The 13,495-nt window shown below is 43.3% G+C and overlaps 1 protein-coding gene across 2 annotated transcripts in view; it reads right to left on the bottom strand.

The window, feature by feature from the left end:
• The window catches only part of RASGEF1A (RasGEF domain family member 1A), a 215,449-nt gene that overhangs the window by 63,520 nt on the left and 138,434 nt on the right, over positions 1 to 13,495 (bottom strand). The window contains exon 1 of one of the 2 annotated variants that reach the window (XM_035137775.2): positions 6,502 to 6,799. The exons of the other annotated variant lie outside the window; for it this stretch is intronic. The gene's annotated coding sequence lies outside the window, so the exon portion shown is untranslated. Of the gene's footprint in view, positions 1 to 6,501; positions 6,800 to 13,495 lie in introns of those variants that run through there. 2 annotated transcript variants of the gene reach the window in all.

The following is a 13,495-nucleotide window of genomic DNA, read 5'->3' as shown; positions in this document are numbered from 1 at the left end:
CTCCTCCTGCCATGGCTCGGTGCCTGGAAACGGCTGCTGCTGCTGCTGAAGCACAGACAAAGCACCCAGCAGCGCCGCGTGGAGGCGGAGGATTCAAAGTGCTACAGAGCACTGCTGTGTCCCAGAGGCTCGGGACTCTCCACACAGCGCTGCCGGGCACCGACCCGGCAAGCCGCTGCCTCCTCCTCCTCTTGCCTCACCTCCTCCTCCTGAACGTGAGCTCAGCAGCGGCTCAGCCTCACGAACGTGCAACTCTGAGGCTTTACGCACTTCTCCTAAAACGGACACCCGCTGCCTCACGCTGCACGGGAAATGCTTTTTGCCCCTGGGTCCCTTCGCGCTCTTTTCTGGCGCTGAATCAAGGCGGCGACCCCCCCTTTCTTTCTTCCTCTCTCTCGTTCTTATTCTTTCTTTCCCTCTCCTTCCTTCCTTCTTTATCTCTGTCTTCTCTCCCTCTTTCTTTTTCTTTCCTTCTTTATTCCTTCTTTCCTACTCTTCTTTCTCTCACCTCTTTCATTCCTCTCTCCCTCCTGCTCCCTCTTTTCTTTCTTTCTTTCTTCTTTACTTCCTTCCTTTCTTCCTTCCGTCTTTCCATCTTTCTTCCTCTCCCTCATTCTTATTCTTTCTTTCCCTCTACTTCCTTCCTTCTTTCTCCCTTTCCGTCTTCTCTCCCTCTTTCTTTTTCTTTCCTTCTTTATTCCCTTCCTTATTTCCTACTCTCCCCTCTTTCCTTCCTTCCTCTCTCCCTCCCACTCCCTCTTTTCTTCCTTCCTTCCTCCCTTCCTCCCTCCCCTCCCTCTCCCTCTCCCCCTCCCTCTCCCTCTCCCTCCCTCTCCCTCTCCCTCTCCTCAGAAACATAGGATGCTGCTTTAGACTTCTGGCCCTTAAACCCTGGAACCAGGAGAGCAGCTCCAATGAGTCAACCTCAGCCAGTCCCTTTGGTGAAGGGTGGTGGCTCACTGGCAGAACATCTGTCCTGCATGCAGAAGGACCCCAGCATCTCCAGGTACCAGTAGCTCTGCAAAGGTCCTGCATGAAACCCTTGCGAGCCTCCACCACCCAGTGCAGTTACCAAAAATCATTTTTCAATAAATTGTACAATAATTGTACATTTGAATATCTACTTGCCATTATTCTGACTATGTTTCTGCTTTCAGAGCTAGTTATTACTTACATTATTACAAAAAACAGTAATAATTGAATGCAGTGACAATAATTTATGATAATAAAGAGTGGACACATAGTCCTACAGATACAACCGGCCCTTTGAGGGTGACCAAACTGCTGATGCGGCCCCCGATGAATTTGAGTTTGACACCCCTGCTGTAGACAAAAGGGTGTAATGACTGGCAAGGTGAGAACTACAGAGAGCAGAATCCACTTTGATTGTTGTTGTTTAGTTGTTTAGTTGTGTCCGACTCTTCGTGACCCCATGGACCATAGCACACCAGGCATTCCTGTCTTCCACTGCCTCCCGCAGTTTGGTCAAACTCATGTTCGTAGCTTCGAGAACACTGTCCAACCATCTCGTCCTCTGTCGTCCCCTTCTCCTTGTGCCCTCCATCTTTCCCAACATCAGGGTCTTTTCCAGGGAGTCTTCTCTTCTCATGAGGTGGCCAAAGTATTGGAGCCTCAGCTTCAGGATCTGTCCTTCCAGTGAGCACTCGCGGCTGATTTCCTTCAGAATGGATAGGTTTGATCTTCTTGCAGTCCATGGGATTCTCAAGAGTCTCCTCCAGCACCAAAAATCAAAAGCATCAATTATTCAGCGATCAGCCTTCTTTATGGTCCAGCTCTCAATTCCATATAACACTACTGGGAAAACTATAGCTTTAACTATATGGACCTTTGTTGGCAAGGTGATGTCTCTGCTTTTAAAGATGTTGTCTAGGTTTGTCATTGCTTTTCTCCCAAGAAGCAGGTGTCTTTTAATTTCGTGACTGCTGTCACCATCTGCAGTGATCAAGGAGCCCAGGAAAGTAAAATCTCTCACTGCCTCCATTTCTTCCCCTTCTATTTGCCAGGAGGTGATAGGACCACTTTGATTAGCAGTGTGCTAAAGGGTTACAAAACTGGAGTGATCCTGAGCACATGATCCTGTAAGCTGTTGCCCTACGACCTTTTCGTTTTGGTTGTGGGCTATTATTTGCATCTCAGGCTAAGTATGTTGATGGCTTGCACAACAGCACTTCACTCAGAATCAGCTCAGTGTACGGTATCCATACCAACAAAGACCATATGCCCATAAGCTATACCAGCAAAGCTGCACGCTTCTCCCTTCCAACTCCATACACACATATGTGCCATTCCAGGAATCTTAAGATTTGACAATAAAAGGCTATTACCTTTCTCCAAGAACATATTATTTGAAGAGACAAGGCAAATGCCTCTGTCGCCCACTCAAAACTTCAATTCCTGCTATTACAAAAGAGAATCACCTCTCTCACCTCTTGTTCTCTCTAGTTTCTCTGGTTAGACAACTGAAAAGGGGATAGCCATTAGAATTTTATTGATTCACTATTTCTGTATGGGTACACATAGCCTTTCTGTGCATAGTCCTTTTCAGATAACTTTTATAGGAAAAGAAATAAAGAAAACTTCTTCGAACAAGTCACAAAGACAGAAAACTCATTCTCCTATTTTCCAGGCTCAGTCTCTTCCTAAAAGAAATACTTTGCTTCTATTGGATTTTCTTCTGCTAATGTTGAATGTGCACATTGTATGATTGTGTGATATTTGGAGCTGGCATTGCACCATCTCTCTGTTTTTACACTGGTGCAAGCATCTTTGATTGCAGCAAAGTTATTGGCACCTGTCTGTCTGGAGACACAACGGAGTACACCTCTGGGGGTGAAGTCAAACTGCTGTGTTAGCAGCACCGAAGTGACCTCCCTGGGATGCAAGCCTGGGACCTGTGCATGGAGGTCCTAGGCTGCCCAGATGGAAAGACCCCCCTCTCAGCCTCGCTGATGTGGTCCAAAGGAAAGCAGAGCAGTTTGTTTGGCACCAGCATGGCTGTACGGCCGCTGGAATGAGGTGTATAAGGTACCATCCAACTATCTTAGGGCCTCCAGATTTGTGTAGGGTTTGCTCCTTAGCCTTTTCTTCTCCCAAAGATGTCCCTCAAGGCTGTGGAGGTTTAGGGTCAGAGTTTTCCTTCTCCTAAAGTGGGCTATTTCCCCAGGCTGACAAACCTCATCAAAAGAAAGGAGAAGAAAACAGGATGCAACAGTTCATGGGGGTACACTAGGCAGTTTCTGCTATTGGACCAAATACTTCCTCTGAATAGAGAAGCAGCTGCACTATTGCTCAATAGTCTAGTTCTTAAGTTATGCAAGCGGTGCGATTGCTGCTCCCCATAGCTGCTTTCCACCATGCTCCTGTAATGGATGAAGGGTATGTTTATGCAGCTAAAGGCTCATCAGCATCACCTTCTTAACTCAGCCTTTGTTGCTGGTGTGGTTCTTCTCATGTGATCCTGTATCTCTTTGTGGTTCATCCATTCCTACATTACTGGAGTGATGTGGGACCTAGGACCTGTTTTTCTGTATCAACTGGTTCACCTTGTTGTTTGCAACAGAGGCTAGTCTGGTACCTCCCCTGTTGATTGTCTCGATATGGAATACAGAGGTATACTACTTCTGAATTTTGAAGCATCCCTAGCTAAAAACAGTTGATAGACCTTTCTCCATGACACTTGGAATTAAGCATGCAAGGCCATAATACATATCGATGTAAAACATAGTTTGATCCTTATTTGCCGACACTATTGCAGACCAGGGCTCTAAGCTGCATTTGGTAGGTAGACCCCCAAATATTTTATTACCTGGCTCCCTCACACATTTCATTTCCAGCAGATCTATGGAAAAAGCTTAATCATTAAAATCTCAAACAGGATGCTGACCACCTAGGCTGTTGACATTCTTAGATAACCCCTCTCTCGCTAACTAGACTTAATCTAAGAATGTCAGCTGCCTGGGTGGTGAGCTTCCTGTTTGAGAAATTGACTAGAGCTTCAACAGGAAGCCTTGCCAAGTCTGCTGAAAAGTCATCTCCATGGACAGACTGAAGACAACCTCTGGGGAAGCACCATCCTAGCAGATCTCTCACCCTTTGGGACTCAGACAAATGGGACTTAGGCATGACTAAGTTTTGCTGAAAATATAGCCAATTTTAACTGACTAATGTTTATGTAATTTCTGCTGATGAAAATATCTGAGGGGAAAAGCTATTTCTATATGTATCACCACTTTTCTCTCAAATCTCCCTTGAGGTTCTGCCACTACCAGATGCCAGAAAAAATAAAAAGGAATATTTGGGGGGGGGGGAGCCAGTTGGAGCATGTCTCTAAAATCTAACATTTTTCAATGCTCCTGTTAAAATAAGTATTTAGGCTATTGTTTGTTCTCCTGAAGGCATTAACGCTCACTGCCAAGATTACAGAAAATATAGTAGACATCAGTGCTTCTGCATCCCTTTAAGGGGCTGGTATGTGATGTTGTATTACAATGGATTTTCAAATGGAGGGCAGTAGCTATAAACACTTACTCAAGGGACTATCCATGTCTCACCCATCTGAAACTGGCGCACTCAAAGAATGTGGGTTTTATATAAACAAGCTATATATAGATAAATGCAGCTTGTCCCTTACTCTTCTCCTTTCTCCTGTGAGGTTTTTGGAAAACCAAGAGTGGCTTCTTGCTGTCTGTGCAGTATGTACACCCTTCAGGATTACATGTATGCTTTGGCACTGAGGGTTGAGAGATGTGAGCACTGTACTCATGTAGTAGTAGTAGTAGTAGTAGTAATAATAATAATAATAATAATAATTTTATTATTTATACCCTGCCCATCTGGTTGGGTTGCCCCAGCCACTCTGGGAAGCTTCCAAGACACATAAAAACATAATAAAATATCAAACATTAAAAGTAATGCAAGTAAACCCGTTATGCTTTCTGGGTTCAGAAAGTAGCATTTTTGGTGTTTAAAGCGCTCTCTCAATTCGGATCTTAAAGCACTTTTAAGGGTATTCCTCCTTAATTTAGCACCAGTTTTAAGGCAGTGCAGGTGCCCCCACCCACATCGTACAGGGCACTGAGCCAAGGGGGCACAATCTTGAGAAGATCCATATTTGAGAAGACCCACTTTTGGCCTCGCACAAGGCGTTAAAGATGGCCAAAGTCAGCCCCTGCCTTAACCTCTCCCTGTTAAGATGCAAACTCTTGAATCTGCACCAGTTCCCTGACTTAACCCTGTATTTCCCCGTTGGCTAATGGCAGGTCCCATTTTGGATTGGGGCAGTGGTATGGGATCCTAGGGTTAGATTCCCCTACTCCCTGCCCACAGTGGCCCCGATCCAAATCAGGAGCCCCTGCAGCTGCTTTTTCTACAATAAAAATACAGCAAGCATTCCAATCACATATATACTGTGCCCTCAGACTTCCATGCATTACATTCCAGCAAACAGGTTTTGCCAGTGAGTATACATTAATCTGTGTACTCACTCTGGTTTATTTTGCACCCCGTGTGCTCCACCACTGATTTGGAAATTGTGTACACACAACGTTAACTACAATCCTGGTTTTGTTGTTTTTAAATGAAATACTATGCTTTGATGTATGTTACCGCAAGCCAGTGCCAATACAAATTGGGGAAAAAGAGTTATGTTTGAAGTGGCCCTCAGACCCGACCCAACTGATACAGGAATAATAATACCAGTCTATTTTTTTGCGGGCTGTTCTAAGAATTACTGTAATGAACTTAAAACACACTGAAGACTTGAAATGTGCCGCATAAACATTAAATAGTATTTTCCAGGTGTAGTTTACCAAGGCTTCCTTCTAAGCTATTGCCATGGGTGATGTCAAAGGGAGGGAGGGCAAGTGCCCCCCCAAAGGAGCTCCCCCCACTTGCCCCCTCCTTTTTTGGACTCTTGTCATTAACATATACTGTACAATACTACTATTTTTCTCCCAGCGATCTTAGCATGTAGTAGCAGGGCACAACTCTCCCACTTCTGTGTCCCCTGAAAATTTATTTCTTTTGATGCCACCAGCTATCATAAAAGCTATTGGCATTAATATGCTCATTGCTTTTAACAGTGATAACTGTTTTAGTTGCTACGGGGGGGCGGGTCTGAGAGAATAACATTCACAAATCTAGAAAGAAGACTCTTCCTAGCTTTTGTCCTGAGGAATCCCTGTGTGCCATAGTTAGAGCAGTAACTCGAAGGTGGGGAGTTTAAATCTTGGAAATCCCCCCCCCCAGAAAGCTGGCACGAGCACACAGCAAGACAGGCTCCCATTTAGTCTGCTTGCATCTGATTCTTTAGCCTCCAGCAAAACTACGAGCAGAACAATCGTTCAAAACAGAGTCCCAATGTCTCAACAAATGAAACTGATTTGTAAACATGTTATGAGAGACATTGCATATATTTCTGTAATTCAAGAAAACCTTTAATTTAAAAAACAAAAACAAAAACAGAGACAAATAACTGCTTACCTTTCCGGCTACCTCCTCCAGCCAAATATCTGCCCTACAGATTATCTGGGACCACCCGGCGAAGTTTTTCTGCAGCCCATCCTTCCTTGCCAACCTGCTAGCAACTTCAGGTTCTTGTTTTGCAAAAAGGAGCAGGCAAGCAGCGGGCTCTAAGCCAAGCCAAGGAGCTGAACGGCTTTTCCTGCTGGCATGTGTTCAGTGGATCTGAAGTCATTAACGAGAGAGGAATCTGTCCACCTTCTGAAATCTCCTGAGGCTTGTTGCCCAGGCACACTATCTGCAAATCTCTCTGGTTCTCTCTCCCTCTCTCCACCCCCTCCCCGCTATAGTTTTGCACAGTTTCCCTCCGCCCCTGCCAAATCAAACGCGACGAAATGGCAATTTTCCTTGCTACTACACTTGTTGATTCAGGAATGTTGTCTTTTGTTGCCACTTTTTCCTCCCCCAAAGAAGGGGAAATTTATTGCACTGTGGGAGAAGCTTGGGAAGGAAAAGAGGGCTGAAAATAACGCTCTGCAGTGCCACCCTATGCACGTTGACTCAGATGTAAATTCCACGGATTTCCATAGGATTTACCCTCTAGAGAGGGTGTATGGGGTTGCAGCCTAAAACAATGAGGAAGAGTATTTGTATAACGTGGTTACGTGGGCAAAGGGCAAGCGAAGAGAGCCTCATGGGAACAGAACAGAAGAAACTGGGATTTTGGTGGTTAACCTATTGAGTAGGTAATAAGTAAGCAGGGCTAAGTAAACAGGGATTCCCCCATTTGGAAGCATTTCTCCCCATTTCCTAATTTGTAAGACCTATCTATCAAAGGTAGGCAAACTATATACTTCTGTAATAAATATACAAGCAGGTAGTTTTTAAAAATTGATCCTCCTGTCAAAATTTCTCATTGATCCTTCAAGAGGGAAATCTGTTTGATGTAAGGTTCAGGAGTGTGGGTTAGTTCCCAAGGAGTGCAATCCTAGGCTTACACAGTATTGCTTACTCCGAATCCAGCGTGCTCCCACCACTAGTGTTTGAAGCCAAATGCACAATCAATCTGTATCTTGCAGCTTCTTGTTTGATGTGCTTTCTCTCAGAGCAGCTTGTGTCTGATTAGAAAATGGAAGCTGTGGTTAAGCTGAGGTGTGTACAGTTCAGGCAGCCATTGCACATGTGCGGATCATAGCACACACACAGAAGGCAGCTTCAGTGAATTAGAACTGGGTGTGGGGAAACCAATCAGTTAATGGGCATCAATGGGAAATATCCTTGTCCCCTAACTGCATTTATTCAGAAGTAAATCCCACTTTTTCTCCACCCCCTTTTTATTTCCCTTTTTATTTAATCTTCTTCTTGTCTGTGTTTTGAGTTTTGTTTGTCTCAAGGGATTTTTACTTATTTCATTTATCAGCCATAGCCTGCCTTATCAATTATTACTTTATAAGAGTCATTTTGTATGACTGTTTCATATACAATACTGTCTAGTTAGTGTACACACTAACCCATTTGTAGCACAACAATATGTTGTTGTTTTCTGAATAAGGACTTGTTCATTCTTGTCCTCATGAAGCATGCTGCTTTTGTTCTAGAGTGATTCCAGGTGGTGGCATCAACAAGGTTGGACGTGGTTAGGTAAAGGTAAAGAGACCCCTGACCATTAGGTCCAGTCGTGCATGCCAGTTGTGCCCGACTCTGGGGTTGTGGCGCTTATCTCACGTTATTGGCCGAGGGAGCTGGCGTACAGCTTCCAGGTCGTGTGGCCAGCATGACAAAGCCACTTCTGGCGAACCACAGCAGCATACAGAAGCGCCATTTACCTTCCTGCTGTAGCGGTACCTATTTATCTACTTGTACTTTGATGTGCTTTCGAACTGCTAGGTTGGCAGGAGCTGGGACCGAGCAACGGGAGCTCACCCTGTCGCGGGGATTCGAACCACCAACCTTCTGATCGGCAAGCCCTAGGCTCAGTGGTTTATCCCACAGCACCACCCAGTTACTTGATGATTATTTGACCCCCCCCCATAAGATTATCCGCACCTTCCCCTCCCTGTACATGCTCCAGGTGAATGAAGAAAGAAGAGATTGTGACTTTACTGTGGACCCACACACAATAGCATTGGGCAAGTGTGGATATACCCCCTCATTGTTGGGGACCCCCCCCCACATCTGTTTTCAAATGTGGGGGTAATACAAAATCAATCTACATCGAACTGTTTTTTGTTTTTTTGGAATGAAACCAGTTTCTCAACAATATATTTTCAGGAGCAAAAAATATGCAGATTGTGTGTGGATGACAGACAAAAATCAGTCTCTCTTGATTCTTGAATAAAATGGTGGGCATATACTAGGGATGGGTGATAAAGCGATATATTTCCCCAAACTGGCTTGAAGTCCATATTGCGATTTTGGTTTCATAATGTTTGACCTGCTTACTTTATTGGGGCTCAATAAAGCAAACTCACTGTTGCAACCCTTACAAATTGGGGTGTGCTCTGAGGTGAATAATAATTTACAATGTAAGGTTCAGAACAAACAAAACCAAAGTGAGGAAACTGGATCCTTTTTAGTTCTTCTTTCCCATCCTTGCAAACCAACTTTAAAGATGCCTAGCATAAAAAACCTCTGGACCTATTTTTAACTTGTCAGGTTTCCTTCCCATTTTTATTTCCCAATAACAATGCGTTATGGGGAGCTTTGTTTTTTTGACTTGGATTTGGCCTCAAACCCCAAGCCAAATCAGGCAGCCTTCAGACCTTGCAAGGCATGCTGTTTTCTAAAGTGCCACATCAGGTCTGAACCAAATCTTGAGGTCATTGCATACCTGCTACTTGTAGAAATCCCCTTTTAATGAAAGGTGAGCTGTCAGCAAGCAGAGTTCTGTGCCCGGTACCCTGGAGCCCTGGAGAATTGTGGCATAGACATATCCTGAGTTACATCTTGCTTAACTCAACAATTTAACAATACATAACATTTCCCCCTCTAGGTTTATGTGGTCAGTTTATTTTCACAATGGGAAGAATGTAAGAAAAAGCTTCATTTTCTGGTGTGGGTACCATGCATTAACTGAGTTTGTTTTCTTCCATGGCTCCAAGTAGGCTCAAAATGTCATCTGTAATTGTGCATAATGTGCCATTTTCTTAGTGCTAAAACTAGTACTGTGTATTTCCCACAACATTTACTTAGTGCTAAGAAAATAACACATTTACACACGCTGAGATGAAATTTCGGCCAGACACTTTTGCATTGCGTCTCTGCACCCTTTCTGTAAAAAAATTAAGCAACATCTTCAGCTTATTAACAATGGTTTCTGGTGAAGGCCCTCATTCTAATAAGTGGAAGAATGTCCTAGAAAATTTGAATGCAATGGGCCCACAGTCTAGATCAATTCAATCTGAAGCGTGGCCACTTTGTTTGGTGTTTTTTTTTGTAGGAGACTATCCAGAGATTAAACAGCCCTCCCTGGCATCTAAAATTTTATTTTGACTTTTTGGGGGAAATGCTGTTAATTGATTGGGGCCCCATTTCAGATCACTTAATGACATATAAAGGATGCCCAGGTTTGTATATCAAATAAGCAGTTATCATGCCTGTTCCAGGGGTTGCTTTCGAGTGCAGCTGTAGCTCTTTACGAACCAAAGACAGCTGACAACAGCTATGTCTTTTCAATGAAATATCACATCCTTCAGTGAACCATGGACTATTTTTTTGTTGAATGTACACAAACAATGTGAAAAGGCTAAAGCAGAAGGCAACTATTTCTTTGTTTTAGTCTTAGCCCATAATAAAAAACAGCATTAAAACAAAGTAATAACAGGAGCTAATAAAAGTACTAAGCGTATTTCTAATACAACAAGCCCTTTAATCAAACTCTGTTATGTACTGACCAGAGCCAAGGCAAGGGAAGTCACTTGGCTGGAGCTGGCGGGAGTCATAGTCTAAAACATCTGTGATCTTTCAACAATATAGCTGAAACATTTTATGGACATTCCTAATGATAGGGCAGTGAAACTGCATGGGTAGCCAATATGGTACTCTCTAGAGGTTGTTGGACTTCAGTAATCCCTCACCACTGGCCATCCTGACTAGGACTGATGGGATCATAATAATATCTTTATTACGGTCGTAGACCAGCAAAAGAAAAAGAAAAAGAAACCCAATAATACATAAAATAGTTCTTAAGTATCATCTTTGAGCAATACTGTTTCATAATCCTATTTTAAATTAAAATTAGGTTAAAATTTAATGAGGGATAGTTCCCTTTAACTGTTATCCGCTATGAATTAATAGGCGGCTCTATCACTGTTATTGATTGATGTCACGGCGTGTCTCTGGGATTTGGGGTCCAGCAGCATCTAGATTGCGCCATGTTGGCTTCCCAAAAGTATGTCTTATAATACTTTTACTATTTATACCCTCCCCATCTGACTGGGTTGCCCAAGCCACTCTGGGTGGCTTTCAGCATATATAAAAACATAATAAAACATTAAACATTAATACAACTTCCCTATGTAGGGCTGCCTTCAGACAGCTCAGGGGGCGGATAACTCCACACCTTCCAACATTTCTCTGATGAAAATAGGGATGTCCTAAGGAAAAGTGGTGTAGAAATTGGAGTTCTTGGTGAAATCAAGAGATCAAATGGAAAGGTTCCAAGAACTCAGGCCAGGAAGGAGATTAATTATAATTTCTTCAAACTGTTTAAAGCTTCAAGTAATGAGACAAATTCCAGATAGAATAATTTTCAAATACAGGACGAGGCCTTGTTTCGTTTATTCTTCATCAGCTATAGTTTCATGGAAAATAGGGACACTTGGAGGGTCTGCTAAGGTAGGTGGAGGCATTGCTCAATAGATTGCTAGCAATGTGAGACAGCTTTCACCCCCATGTTGGTACATAAACACAGCGTACTATGTTTACTTTGGAATTTGCCAGAAGGGCCAAATCTTTTTGGACGTCTACATTATCCTCCTTTTAAATTCAAGTTTTGCGGTAACTGCCCTAAAGCCAGTAAAATAATCTAGCGAGAAGCCATGCAATTAGACCATCTGCCAAACCCTCTGCAGCCACGATATGTAAATCGACAGGCTAAATTGGCTTTGCTCCAATAAACAAAATTTTGGAAGCTTAAACCAAGAAAAGCAATAGCATTCTGTGGCTTTAATTATACGGTGTGTAACATCTCCCTGGTGGACTTAAGGCCTCTGTCCAAGACCATCAGCTGGGGGTGGTTGTTTTGTGTGCTGAGCTGCTAGCAGGAGTTCCTGCATCCAAACTTCCCAGTTCAAAACCCAAAATATAAAATGCAAGTCTTAACAGCTCAATTATGATGCCTACATTAACAAATTTGGGCAAATTACTAAACAAGATGAACACAAACTAAGACTGTAGATATGATGAAGATGCTCTCAGGTAATTAATCACCCTTAGTGTTTTAAAGTCTCTATTATATGGACCTCATCTGATCTGTCCATCCTTCCTTGTACACATCTGAAAATGTTGGTGTTGCTTCTTCTGAATCCTACCAGCTCTTACATTCTAGATACATGGAAGTCAGGGTGTAGGGATTTTCTCCTACTGTGGAGTACTTGACTAAGGAAGTATCTTATCCTATTAACTTTCTAAAGACCATAGTTGGTAACCTCCCCCTCTGCCTCTTTGTAAATTTAAAATAATAGACAAGAAAGAAGACTAGCAAGTAATTTTTAAAAGGGGGGATATGAATTGGATGTTATTAGACTAAATAAAATGGTCAATATGGTTTCCCATTTTCTAAAGAACCGTTTTAACAGGGGTGGGTGGGTGGAGATCTCCCCCCCCCAAAAAACCCCACACACATTGAAAGTGACATTTTAGTTTCTATCAAGCTATTATGGCTGACCTTCAATTCTCAGCTCAGACCTACATCGTTGTGGTAGAAAGTCTATAATCCAAAGCCAGTGCTGGACTTAATAATGCCAAATACTTAGCATTTACTTCAGGCTTCCCCAATGTGATGCTCCCCAGATGTTTTGGAGTACAACTCTCATTGTTCCTGACACTGGTCATTGTAATACAAAACATCTGCAGAGCACCAAGCCTGCGGAAGACTGATTTCCATTGTGCTTTTGGACTGATCAAAGCACTCTGCATGCATCAGATGTGGGGAACCTTTGTCAGCCTGAGGCCTGTAGGCCCTTGTGGGGAACCTTCTAGGGACTGCATGACATTGGTGTCTGGGGCCAAAGTCAAGAGCGGCTGAAGCAATCGCACATTTCAGCTACCCCACACCAGAGGTTTCTACATTTATGTCTCTGTCCCCCATCTAAGCAAGCAAGCAGACGTTCCAGCTAGACAAGAGTCCTCGAGGAGGAGTACTCAAGAAGAAGGGGGTGGCCCGAGGGGGCCATGGTGTAGGAAGAGTCCCAAAGGCAGCCACACAGAGAGCCCTGGGAGGTCACATTCTCTGGTCCTGACATTGAGGGAACCCTGTTAGGCAAGACAGTAACGCCTCCATAATGCAGATGGCACTTTCATTGGATTTTTTTAAATATAGTTTTTATTAATGGGTTACAAAAGTTACATACACTGTCTCTATTTTTAGATCATAATGACCTCTCTACAGATCAGTTATATTCAATGTGAGACACTAACGTTGTATGCAGTAGGAAGTTGGGGAGAAGAGAGGCAGGGAGAGAAAGCGGGTGTGGGGAGGGGAGTAGTAAACTTTCATCATTTTACATAGTGTATGTGCAACAAAGTTCTTGTGTCAGCGTCACGTGGGTAGGTTCTCTTTCTATTCATTCATTTATATTTCATTTATATATTCATTTATATTTCTATTCATTTAGTTTTCATTGGCAGTGAGAGAGGCTGGGGGCCCCAGAACATTTAGTTGACTAAATTTTGTGTGTGTGTGTGCGAGTGTTGGGTGATGTTAGCCCTATCAGTTCATATGCTGTCAGTGGCTTATTGTCGTCGTCTTGTTGGGCTGTGTGTGTAACAAAGGGGAGCCACACAGGGGTGAAGA

The sequence above is a fragment of the Zootoca vivipara genome, chromosome 5 (genome assembly GCF_963506605.1).
Source record: "Zootoca vivipara chromosome 5, rZooViv1.1, whole genome shotgun sequence".
NCBI lineage: Eukaryota > Metazoa > Chordata > Lepidosauria > Squamata > Lacertidae > Zootoca > Zootoca vivipara.
This window is presented reverse-complemented; position numbering and strand designations above follow the sequence as displayed.